This window comes from Amblyomma maculatum, chromosome 10 (genome assembly GCF_055883805.1).
Source record: "Amblyomma maculatum isolate TAMU_Amacu chromosome 10, ASM5588380v1, whole genome shotgun sequence".
Classification (NCBI taxonomy): Eukaryota; Metazoa; Arthropoda; class Arachnida; order Ixodida; family Ixodidae; genus Amblyomma; species Amblyomma maculatum.
This window is the reverse complement of record NC_139353.1, coordinates 23,470,420-23,483,304: the sequence shown is the minus strand read 5'-3', so window position 1 is coordinate 23,483,304 and position 12,885 is coordinate 23,470,420. Positions and strand designations below refer to the sequence as shown.

At 49.5% G+C, this 12,885-nt stretch overlaps 1 protein-coding gene across 1 annotated transcript in view; it reads right to left on the bottom strand.

Moving 5' to 3' along the window:
- The window catches only part of Trim9 (E3 ubiquitin-protein ligase Trim9), a 209,690-nt gene that overhangs the window by 23,140 nt on the left and 173,665 nt on the right, over positions 1–12,885 (bottom strand). The window lies entirely within an intron of this gene.

Here is a 12,885-nt window from a genome sequence, read left to right as displayed (position 1 = left end):
ACCCTGGGAGGGCTGTTCGCTTGTCCATCTCGTCGTCGTCGCGCGCCCTCGCACGTCGTGTGGTGCGATTGTTATTAACACCGTGGGGGGCGGGGGCCTAGCGGGTCATTAAAGCACGCGGAAGCGCGCGCCAGCCAAGGAACGCGTCCGCGCCAGCGGGGAGAGCTTGGGGACACTGGGGGGAACCGAGTGCTACCGCTAGGGGAAAGCGGGAGGAAAAATAGGGAGAAGAGAGCGCAGCACGCTGTCGCCGCTTGACGACACCCCCGAGGGCGGCGGGAGCGAAGGGAAAAAGGGGGCAGAAAGGAAGACAAAGGGGAAACGAAGAGCGCTGGTCGAAGAAGCTAGTAAACGACGCGAATGAATACAGACGGCCAGAGGAACGAATACGGAACGAGACGAAGATGGTCACCGAAAAGAGGTGGGGGAGGCGTGCGCGAAGGAATGATGGGCGCTTTATTTAGCTCCGGCTGGCGAAGGAGAGGAAGATGGGCCGGGTACGGTTGCGGGGACAAAGCGGAAGGAGCAAATAGGCAGACAGGAACAAATGCGACGAGCGCTTGCGCCGGAACGAGAAGAGCTCGCAACAAAGTATTATGCAGGCACGAGAAAGTACCACGCGAAGAAAAGAAACTGACACGCGGGTCACATGCCGTCATGAGAGAGATTTTTTATTTATTTATTTGAAGATACCTTGCAGGCCCATTAGGCATTGTGTAAAGGGGACATAAAATCTATACAGTGCAATTGCATGCAGTGCAGTGCAGATTGCATGAATGAATACAGAAATATCAGGTTAGGGAAGAACTACAGCTAAGAGGGATTAACTCGGTTAACGTGCAAATGTTTGGAGATATAGATAAGAGGTCTGTAAATATAAGTGTCCCCGGATGGTTGCTCCAATTTGTACAGAAAGCGAAACAGAAACCCACCAAAGAACTGATCCACCAAGGGGAAGACGGCGAGGTAAGAAGTCAGGAGGACGGCTAACAATCCAAGAACGGGACACGCGGACAACCAAGGCGCTTGTCTTGTACGTTGTCTGGATACTGTCGCATCTGTTCACGTCTTTGTCTAAGCTTGCTGAGCCAATGGCAGCCGGCACTAGGCACGATGCTCCCGGGAGCACCGCTTTTCAAAAATTCATCGCGTTTCCGCCATGACCCCGCGCCCGGGCTCCCGACGGTCGAATGCGCCGACGGAGGACGAGAAGGGGAGCGCGAACAGGCCACTGACCCCTCCAAATGAACGCCTCCGTCTTGTTGGAGCACCCTTATTTGTTTGCAGCCGCGGGGTATTTCCCCCAGTTTGTTACGAGACACTTGACCAGTAGAACTTTCTCGGCGTGTCGAAGACGAAGTTTTCTAACTAGCCCCGACTCTTACATTACGGAAGGGGCAAACTGAACGTTCCGGCTTCGATCTCGCCAGGGGCACTTTGGAGTGACGCTCAGGTTCCACTCTACATGACTGATATGCCAACATCGTTGGTCCCCAGATGCGCGCTGAATGCGCTATGCCGATGTTCAAATTCTTTCAAAGCAATTCCAGATCTGCGAGCCAATAACGTGGTGTGAACGCCAGACAAGAAGTCTTTAACGGAATGCACGTCGCGACACAATCCTCACTTATGAAGTGACGGCGCTGCCAGTAGCGCTTGAGGCAAGCAAAATAAAAAAAAAAAAAATCAAGCGACCTTACAACCCCGTGATGGAAATCCCAAAAATGGCATTGTAACCAATTAAATGGAAACCACGGAGAATCAGCCAGGTTAGAATTTCTGCCATCCGTGTTTTCGGACGCTGCAGTTTTTTTTTTTTCCTTTCTTTTTCTTGTTTGATACTTGGAAGGCGGCACCCTGCAAATGGCTCTTGACCACCCTCGCTAGTCTGGGTCATTTACATTTATCGACGGTGATCAGTGAGGCAGCTCCTTCAAGAGAAGAGCATGTGTACACTGTCGAAACTCTACGTCGGAGCGAGGTACTACTTGCTGAAAAGCGTCCACCGGCAGTGAGGGGAATCGGGAGCGTCAGTCACGGCTGCAGTCGTCCCACCAACTAACCACTAATAAACCCCCTGTGCGAGCACGCGCGGTTCGCCGATCCCTTGGTAACGGCTGCTCTACTGAGCTTGCACGTAGTCCTGACACCGCTACACCTGGGGTGCAATGGTCTAGATAATGAACCGGCGACAAGCCGATAAAGAAAAAGGAGCATCAAACAACTATCAGTATTCTCCTTCTCTAAAGAAAACAGCGTTCCATGGTGGCACCAAAGGACAGTTCATTCATAATGCCTCGTCAGCTGACCCCAGGTCAAGACCCTGTTGCGCGCAACGCCCTATACGTATGCCGCGCGAACCACGCTTCGCTCGCGCCTCATTCCTTTGCCAATGCCAGCCAAGTGCCCTGTGATGGTGCCAATATATGATCAAGCACAGTGACCGTAATGCACCGGATTACAGCGACTTCTCACCTACACGCGACTACGCACATATACGCATGCCTCGCACCTCCCTCGGTTACACGCATTTTTTTGCTCATTTCCCCTAGGCAGGGAAAGAAGCGCCTCGGACAGCGCTGCTGAAGCGCAGAGCGGCGCGGAATGCGGGATGGCGACAAGCGACGGTGGGCGCGCAGAAGGGGACACGTCGGAATGTGCCGTCGTGCAAAGTCGCCTCCCTGGACGGCGAAAGAGGATCTCCCGGCATCCGCTCGATTTGCTCGGGCGTTCCCCGCGCTCCCCTCTTCCGTCGCAGAGAGGAGCCAGGTCATCGCCGAAAAAGAAGAAAAGAAAACATACAAGAAACAACGGATGAGAGACGGTAGACACACACGCGCGCGCGGGCGAAGTGGAGCTGCCTCGCGAACGGATCCCGCGCCAAGAGGACGACGCAAATGAGCCTATACTGTACACCATCTCGCAATTTACGTGGAAGCCAAGTGGAAAGTATACAAGAGGTGCGATGGGTATTTTCTACAATGCGACTACCCCTATCGCTCACTGAGACTTGTCCATCATTGCGCGCATTTTTTTTTTTTTTTTTTGCGCGTTTCTGCACAAATGACGTAGCTTTTGCTGATTACGTTAACTTCGTTCATAAAATATCGATCGGAAATTCGAACTCACTTGATACGAATCTCCGGTTCATTCGAACTGACGATTACGGCCCCGTCAGCATCAGGTGCACCATGAAGGTTACCTTCAACTTGAACTCAACACTAAATCGAGCAAACATTCGCACCCACTCGAGTTCCAGCTAACGAGTATGCTTAAGTTATTACACTTCTTCAAGAGGTGCGTGCGTCGTTAATTGCGTCGACGATATAAGTTACCGCCGAGTGTGCGGGAGATGTTCGGCTGCGTCAAGCCCTCGTTGGCGAGTGACTACCTTTTCTGCTGGCCCGGTTCACGACGAGTTTCCATGCTTTTTCATGTGCACAAACTAAAGGGGTCATATTATGTAAGTAAAGTATAGGGACGATGCTCTAACTTGTCTTCGTTACACCTGTTCAATAAGCCGCTACCAAAGATGCGTTCCAGCTCGTCCAACTCCAACGCTTTTTCGAAAGGGCGCAGCAATAAATTGCTCGTTCTTGAGCAATCAGATGCGGCGAGTTCATTCGTTCCGGCGCGTCAAGGTTCTTGTAGCTACCCATTCTTCCGCCGCTTCTTAGCCTCGACTCCGATGCAGAACCGGCAAATGGCACTGCTTACCAGCTATCATGTGTTGACGTCACAGGTCGCACCTACCGACAGTCGACGAAGAAGGACCAAGCAAAATATGGTTCAGGAATTACAACAGAGAGAGAGAGAGAGAGAGAGAGAGAGAGAGAGAGAGAGAGAGAGAGAGAGAGAGAGAGAGAGAGAAAAAAAACAGGCCTTCGTTAATTAATTTTAAAATATGTACTCGAATTCAGTCGAAAGGTCACTTCCACATGTGAAGGCGTATAAATAAATGAATGCCGAGATGCCCGGCAATCTTTCTACATCGAGGCACAACCGGACTGTTCTACACACACAAAACACATGCAGGGCGGAGGTGAAGGAGGTTGGGCTGTATAAAGGAAGTCCAATGCTCAATACCCTTGACGCCGCCTTTTATACGCGCGCGGGTGACGTCATTTCGCGACCCTCAAAGCAGCTACGCCGAAGAACGAAGCGTTTCAATACCTTTGAGAGAAGACCGACAGCGATTCCGGAAGCATTTGGCAGACTCGAATTCCCTTCGTTTACCACGGGGGCAGGAAAAAAAAAAAAAAGGCAGCTTCTCGCTCCTTTCCTTTTCGTTTTCCTGTACCAGCTCTCCGACTCTACACGGCATGCTGGCTCAGAAAACTAGGGAGGCGTGGGGAAAATAAAGAGAGAGACCTTTTCGCCGGGGCAATATTTTGCGGACTCGGCCGAGGAAATGAGGGCCGTGTGAGGAGCTGCACTCCGCTGACCCATCGCCGCTGATCTTCCGACCCCGGTACCGCGGTCCGCGGCCGTCCGTAGACGTCGGTCTTTTCCTTCATTTTTCCCCTTTTTCCTCGGACTTGGTGGGGAAGCGTGGCGGCGGAAGTCGTGTTTCGCGGCAGCCGATCAAGACTCTGCCGTCCCTCCCGGGGGACCCTCGGGTCATTTGCATCGCACAGGACGACGACGCTCGAGCGTGGCCCAATCGAAAACGGGAGCCTTGGCAGGCTCTCTTTCTAAATGTCCTCGCCATTTTCATACGCTCCACTCACGCTGTACCAAGACCACGGCAAAGGGAGAGAATCCCAACTCGGAAACGACGACAGCTTTTCACAGCAGCGGAGAAACACGAACGGAGGGTGCTGTGCGCGGAGTAGTCGGATAAGGTCCCTGTGGAGGGTGATGAATGTAGATGCACCGTGCAAACAGATAAGAACAAGAACACCTCATTAACACATCGTTAATGATCTCTTCCTACTCGAGTGAGAAGAACACTTCTCGCCCCTTTATCCTAGTGCGAAATATAGTTCAAGAAGCATTGGTTTCCGGATTGTTACATGTTTGATAATCGATGGTATGGAGGATGACGTGGCCAAAAGCGGCGTACCGTGACTTGCAGAGACAACTGCAGATATGGTGCAACCGCAAAGTGGATGGTGAAGTGCACTAAAAGAATGACGGGCTGCCCCGATCGTTACATGCATTTACTTGAGTGACGACGCAAAGTTTAGACTTCAGCAGTCCTACTGCTTATCGAATACGAACTAAGAGTTCCATTCGGTACCAATCGCACGTATGCGTACATTTAACGATGCAAAAAGGCAAAAAAACAAAACAAAAAAAAGACTTTATAAGGCTTCCTTACGGCGAACATAGACTTTAATTTACCAGTTGCCCGAAATACATATGGTAAACAAGCAGATAAATGAAGGAGAAATGAGGGTGCTCGTTATAATACATGAAGGAAAGAAGCCAACAGTCGGCGAGGCCAAGGAAAGCATTGGGGATTGTACTTTGTACTTTGTCTTTTTTTTTTTATTTTTTACTTCGGTAATCAAATAAAGCAGTAATGTAATCTGTTTAGGGGAAAGATAAACACAAAGTAGAAGGAAAAACAACGTGCCGATGATGGGTTCGGTTCCCACCGGTAACACAGGACGTTCCACGTCCACCGCTATGGTTGAGGGTGGCGCTGGTGAACACTCTCAAGGTTCATATACAGACACCAATAATACCCAAGAAAATAGCAGGGGGGACAGCGGCCGATGTAGCTCAGTTGGAAGAGCACCGGACGCGATAGTCGGAGGTCGTGGGTTCGGTTCCCACCATCGGCACGTTGTTTTTCCTTCTACTTTGTGTTTATCTTTCCCCTAAACAGATTAAATTACTACTTTATGTGATTACCGAAGTAAAAATTAAAAAAAAAAAGACAAAGTACAATCCCCAATACTTTCCTTGGCCTCGCCGACTGTTGGCTTCTTTCCTTCATATGGTAAACGACTAATTCAGTATCATGGTATGAAGATATTTAACACTTTATACCAACAGAGTTGAATGTTGCCAATAACTTTCAGTTAGGCATGTCACCCCGCCTCCATGTTGCTCTTGATTTGTAGTCATATTATCTTATTCCTGGAGTTATGTTTATTAAGGCGAAAGCCTTACTTGGCTGTTTGTGAAAACATGTCTGCAACACGCGGAAGCAAACAGTGGAATCATAACACGGAAGCAAAATGTAACGTGTGATATGACGTCACATTAAGATGAGACTTGTAGTCATGAATGTGTATGTAATGAGGAGTGGTATAAAAATGGCATGTCATGTGAGTCATTATAGCTTATTCATGAGTCATAGTCGCTTGTCATGAGTCAGGACGGTCAGGTGTGGCCAGAGTTAGAGATCGGAGTCTATGACTTGTGCAAGTGAAAGTTATGGTCATGACTTAGTGTCGAGCCATGACATTCAAAAGTGCTGTCATGACATATAGAAGAGCCGAGTCATAAATCTCAAAAGTGCTGAGTCATGGCACTCTGGGAGCCATTAAAGAGCAGCCAACGCACATGCTTTCGCATTTGTACAATGCAAATATCTCTATAGTGCCTTCAAATCTTTTTTGTGATTCTAGTTGATTTTCAACCAGTGCGCGATTGTTTATCTCTGTCTTGAATCCTGATCGCTGCTGCACATACGCATATATGCATATATACCATATGAGCCTACACTAGCTTCGACTATGGGCCCTACAGTTGTTTGCTTATGTTGTTGTAAACATTCATGATGCTGAAATAAATAATGCCCAATGTCTAAAGTGACTCGTTCTCGGGGCATATCGGAGCGAAGCCGCAGCATATTGTAAAGCAAACGTAGGCGTTGAACATTAAACCGCGTCTGATGGGCTACGTCGACTAAACAAACAACCTTCATCCTGACAAGCCGACTCGTTGGCATGAATTTCCAATCTCGCAGCTCCTCCAAATCACACAAAAATTTATGCGAATGAACACGAGAGACGACCACAACGCATGACGGCTCGCGAAGGAAAAAAATAAGAGTAAAAATAAAACGCGAGACAAGACAGAAACGCCATCTCGTACGGCGCGGCAGCGAATATACCGCGAACAGCGTGTCAGGAACGTGCGCCAAGCGCGAGCCCTCCGCCGGCATGCGTGGCGGGATTGCTCTCGATTCCTGTGCATCCGCGCTTGCCCGATGCAATATCCGGTGGCACACGTGGCGAGCATACATAGCAGCAGCAGCGAGTGAGCATTGTTTGCGGGTGCTGAGTCACGCCGCACTCCATCGGCCAGCCAGGCTTCTACCCTCGCAGCAGACATCCGGCCGGCCCAGAATCGTGCCAGGTTGGTGACCTCTGCACTCCGTCTACTACCACTACGGAGGACAGCTCCCCTCTCTTCACCCTTTCCTCTCGGACCGGATGGCTCCGTTTCTCGTGGCCGACAGCCCACGTGACCCAGCCTCTCTCTCTCTGTTCCCAGACAGCCGAAAGGGCGCTGCACGAAACAAGGAGGCCCCTGCGATTGCCGCGGTTACATTTCTCTCCCGTGTCACACAATCGAGTGGTCTGTTGCGACGTCCGTGAACCCAGGCGGGCAGCACGCGCGTATCGCAAGCGAAGGCGAATAAGAAAGGCGGTGCTCCACTTCTTTCCGTCACGACACGGGAGGGCTGGCTGACACCTGCCACGGCAGCTAACCCAACGGAAAAGAATCTAGAGCTGTGGTTTCAATCAAAGGGCTAGGCGTAACTACCGACCGTGATGATAAGGACATCGTAGACACTTGCGGCACCTGCAGTGACGCGCACAACGCGACCCCGTTGGCAGATGAAAGCGGGCATTCCTCCGGAAAACGACTGACCCAGTCCTGTGCCAGATGTGGCCAGCGGCCACAGTATCACAACAAACTCTACCGTTTCCTGCTTTACTAGAATTTTCTTGGAATTACGTCAATTAGCAGGCTATATATTACTTTCCATTTATACTATATACGTCCTGCCCACGCCCGTTTCGACGCGTCATGTTTGAAGGCTCCGTTCTACAGAAAATCCGCCTTCGTCACCGTTTTGAGCGAAAAATCGCGAACATGGCCTCTAGCAGGTGGTAGCTGGGAGGCGGCGTGATCAGGCACTGATTGGTCGGCGGATCGTATGACGGCACAAGATCACGTGACATTGCCGAATTTGCAGGAGCTGTAAATTCGGGGGGAAGCTCTTTCGAAATGAAACTCTCCGGAACCCTTGGATTGCGATTCCGACATGTATGCCCCCCACAGGCTATGCAGGAACATTAGTATGATTTGGTTAAAACAAGTCTTTATATCTATGTGATGAGGCTTTTCACATAACTAGGTGGCTTAAGAACGTACGTTAATGAGTGCGTGTGAGATAACAAAGACGCAAATTAGGGAATTTGCGATTAAGCGAGTATAGCAAGATGCACGAACGCGAGCGTAGATCCGCAAGCAGAGCGGCAGAAAGAAATGAAAGCTGCCGCGGCACGCCCTTGAGGCCGACGCCGCGCTTCTTCATCAAAGTCTCGAAGCAGATGACCTTGGCTCAACGAGGCCGGTGAAGCTTTCGCTTTAAAAATGGAAGTAGGATGTGGATGAAGAAGGAGCGGCGATCCAGTGGGCACAATATCCCCACAAATGAAACAGCTACTCTTCACTGCATGGCTTCGCCGCTCAAGGTGAAGCCAGCTTGCGGGTGTGAACAGCAACTGGCCCGCAGGCCCGCATCATGTGCTGCGCCACACAGCGGCTCGCCGCAAACAGGATTGTGGATCGTTCGATGCAGGTTTTGGTAGCTGCAGAGCTGCAAGCCATGGGCGCGGACAGAGTGCTGCAGTAAACGCCGTTCTGTCATTCTTTCGAGGCTCTCATGCACTGCAGCGGCTCGCATCCGCTAAAGTGGCGACACTTGTGAAAAAACCATCGGAAGCAGCGACGCAAAAGAGAGGGCCTCCTCGCCAGCAGAAAAAAAAAAAAAAAAGAAAAAAGAAAAAAAAGCGCACTGTGGCGGTTATCAAAAGCGCTGCAGTTTATCCTCATCAAGCGGGTTACGCTCACTGGAGGACATATACCTCTCTCGCTATATTATTGGTGATATAATGAATGGGACAGTAGCAGTTCTCCCTCACAGCCATTGAACAACAAATTTGAAACCTCGGCTCTCCATAAGACCATCCTACGACTACAGCCGCGCATTCAGCGAATGCAGCCAGTTCAGCGAGACAGCTTGATGGCTTTCGAACTGTTATGATGGAAAACTCTGCCCGCCTCTATAAAGCCTCGGTGGGAATTAAGCAGCAAAGTGGGAGAGGAAAGAGCCAGTGGGACAGTGAGGGGTGGGGGGACAGTGAAAAGAGGGTACGGTATACGTCACACTTCAACTGCGGGGTTGGCCTGGGAGAGTGGAGCAAGGAAAGGAGAAAGAAAGGCTGACAGACCGGATCACGACACCATCTCGCACGGTTTGAACCCGTCAGCGGCCGCTTCATGCAAATACATCACTGATCGTTTATACTTTCTTTGAAGCTGACGGTGTGTCAGACACAGGCGGGAAAGAGAGTAACTAAAGATAAAATTGGTAATTATGGACATTAAAAAAAAAAAAAAAACGGCCAAAATAACAATCTGCGCGACTAACCGTCCGGAAATACCAAACGCAGCGCCAAACACTCTAATGAAAAAGGTTTAGAACGAAAACTAGAGGGTCTCTTTGATGTATCTTAAGAGGAGAACGGCGAAAGCCTAGTCATAGAAAGCCTAGTTTCGCATTGATGATGTCACGGCTAGACACTGTAGTCATTACCACTCATAGCTAAACATTTTTACTCATTTTCAATCAGTTGCGGTGACATACTGATCATTTCGTAGTCATAAGCAGTCATGATGAGTCATACCTAGTCATTTTATTCATTTCCAATCAGTTACGTTCATTTCAAGTCGTCGTTTGACATACTGGTCGTTTCACAGGATGAGTCATGCCTAGTCATTGTAGTCATTACCACTCATAGCTAAGCATTTTTACTCATTTCCAATCAGTTCTGGTCATCACAAGCCCTCGTTTGACATATTGGCCATTACAAGTCATATATTAATCATCATTATTAGTCATTAGTAATTAGCCATAAACTCTATCGATGTCTATTTATAACTTGTATTCATTACCCATCCCCATCAATCGTTTTCATTCTTACTCTTCCTCCTCACAAGTCCGCAATTTGCGAGTGACATATCAGCGCACAGATGCGATGCACAGCTCCCGCGCACGTATTTTCACTCAATGAGCCTAGATAGGCTTTCGCATTAATAACAGAGAGAGAGAGAGAAAGAGAGAGAGAGAGAAAGAGAGAGAGAGCACTTTACCCGGCTAGCGCGCGCCTCGCCGTGGTGTCTCGGGGGCTGAAGTAGGCAGTGGAATGCAGCACGCGCGTGCACGGATAGAGAGAGAGGAATGTCTTGACAGATTGCGCCAAATGTGACAGGAACGACGAGAATTCATCTAACGCACACAAGCACATATCATAGAAAAATAGAAGGAATAATAAAGAAAAGAAAAAAGGAGGGCTACCCGCAGTTTCACGTTCGCTCTCGCTGATGGCGAGATTAACAGCATCTTCAATATTATCACCTAATGCTACAATCACGCTCAGTGCGACTCGACAGCTTCGGGGTGAAGAACAAAAAAAAAAAAAAATTATTTTGCATTTTTTTTTTCCGTCGCTTCTGCAGTGCGCTGGTGTATAGTAACCATCTCTTCCCATCTGATTGTATTCGTTTCTTTTCAATTTCCCCGCGCAGATAGGCAAAATTCTGCGATGGGAGAGGCGACAATCTGTCATAATCAATAGCGAAGAACGAAAAGAAGTGTGCGTAATAATTATTAACACCCACCTAAGCACACCCATAAGGCTGCAGAGAAGAGGTACATGGCTTTCGTAGAATCGTTGTTGATAGAACAAAAATTCTTTCTGGTCCGGGATTGCAATAAGCAATTCCTCCCTTATAACAAATCTACGCCACCTTGCCGGGAATGCCCTAACAAGTTGTTAAACCAGCAAAGTTCATGCAACGTGACCGCATTTCAGAGTCAGAAGGGTTATCATCGATACTTTGACCGATGACAATGGACCACGTGACTCCGCTGTGTGATGACGTAATTTCACGCGGACGGCCACCAAGAAATTTCATAAAAAGAAGGGGGAGGGGAATTCTAGCATGCACCAACAGCTTACAGGCTGCAATAAAAAGTACAATGCAATTAGAAAAGAACCGCGATATTATCCGGGCCCTGCTACTCCGCTTAGCGATCCGTTTTCCTATTTAAGAACACGACGAATGCGAGCGTCAATTTTCGCAAGAATCCAGAGTGCGCCTTCGTTTTAACGTCGAGAGGAAGAAGCTGCTGACACGGTCACGTTTGCAGAACGAGAACACGCGTAGGACGCAGCGTTCCCGGGGGAACGCCCCGCGGCGAACACGTGAGGCGTCGGGAGCGTCCACGTACTCCTCGTGCGCCCACGTCTTCCGCACGTACGCGCGTAGTACAACAACACGCGGCGAATTCGGTCAGTGGACGCTTTCTTCTCATTGCGAGGGAAGCGGACACGAAGCACACCCGGCGCGCTTCACGGCTCGTTTGGCGCGATGCGAGGCGGCAATTTGGAGGGAGCGCCTCCGCCCCGCGCATCCCGCGGAAAGCCCAATTAGAGAGACGCGCGCTCGAGAATCGAGGATAGAGCGGCATTGCTCTTTTATTTTTTGCCCTGCTTCGCTCGTTCTCTGCAGCCGGACGAAACGAGGCCCGCGCAGTACTGGCAACCAGCGCACACTCGGCGGAACCGCCGTACGATCTCGGAACAGACAAGTCCTGGGTACGGACATAAGAGCATCACGTGCGCTCCATTCTTGAGACGTCGCACTGAGAGGACCGGGTCGTCTCAGAAGCCAAGGAACATCGCGGTATAACGCCGACCGTTGTCGCGAAAAATCGCTCACTGTCAATTAACACCTTCTGTCACGGTGTCTTCACGTGGGCATGCAGCGGCATGTTCGGTCTCGGTTACATGGCTGATGAATGCAGCTTATATCCGGGAAGTTTTGAGACAAGCAGCGTGGTGGAACCTTAGGAAGCAAGCGTGAGAGCAATGGGCGCAGCAAACCATTTTCGAGGCGGACACGTTTGGGTTTGACGGGAGTTGCGATAGTTGTCCGCTTTCGTCTGCATATTAGTTACAAGCCCGAGTGCTTTAGAAGGCCGACTGATATATATTGCTTTTATTATCACAATGAGAACAAGTATATTTGGGAACATCGAAGGAGCGCTGAGTCACGATGTATACGTATGAAGGTGCGGCGAAAATTGCAAAGTTAGTCACCTAGACGGAAGGTAATCTTTTCTTCTATGCATGCATGGGGCTGAAACGTGGAGGCTAACCAAGATAGTTATACCTAAGTTGAGGGCGACCCAGAGGGCTATGGAACGAAAAATGGTAGGGGTAACATTAAGAGATAGCAAGCGTGCAGAGTGGGTCAGAGAAATAACTCAAGTTACCTACATTCTAGTGGAAATTAAGAAGAAGAAATGGGCATGGGCAGGACATGTAGTGCGAAGAGAGGATAGCCGATGGTCGCTTAGGGTAAAAAACTGAATTCCAAGGGAAGGAAAGCGTAGCAGGGGGCGGCAGAAAGTTAGATGGGCGGATGAGGTTAAGAAGTTCGCAGGGGTCAAGTGGATGCAGCTAGCACAGAACCGGGTTAAGTGGAGAAATATGAGAGATGCCTTCGCCCTGCAGTGGGTATAGTAAGCTGATTATGATGATGACGATGATACATTTTCCACCAGGTGCATAGTTACCAGAGACTGAATGACGTTAGAGGAAAAAAAAAAAAAAGGTAAGCTCG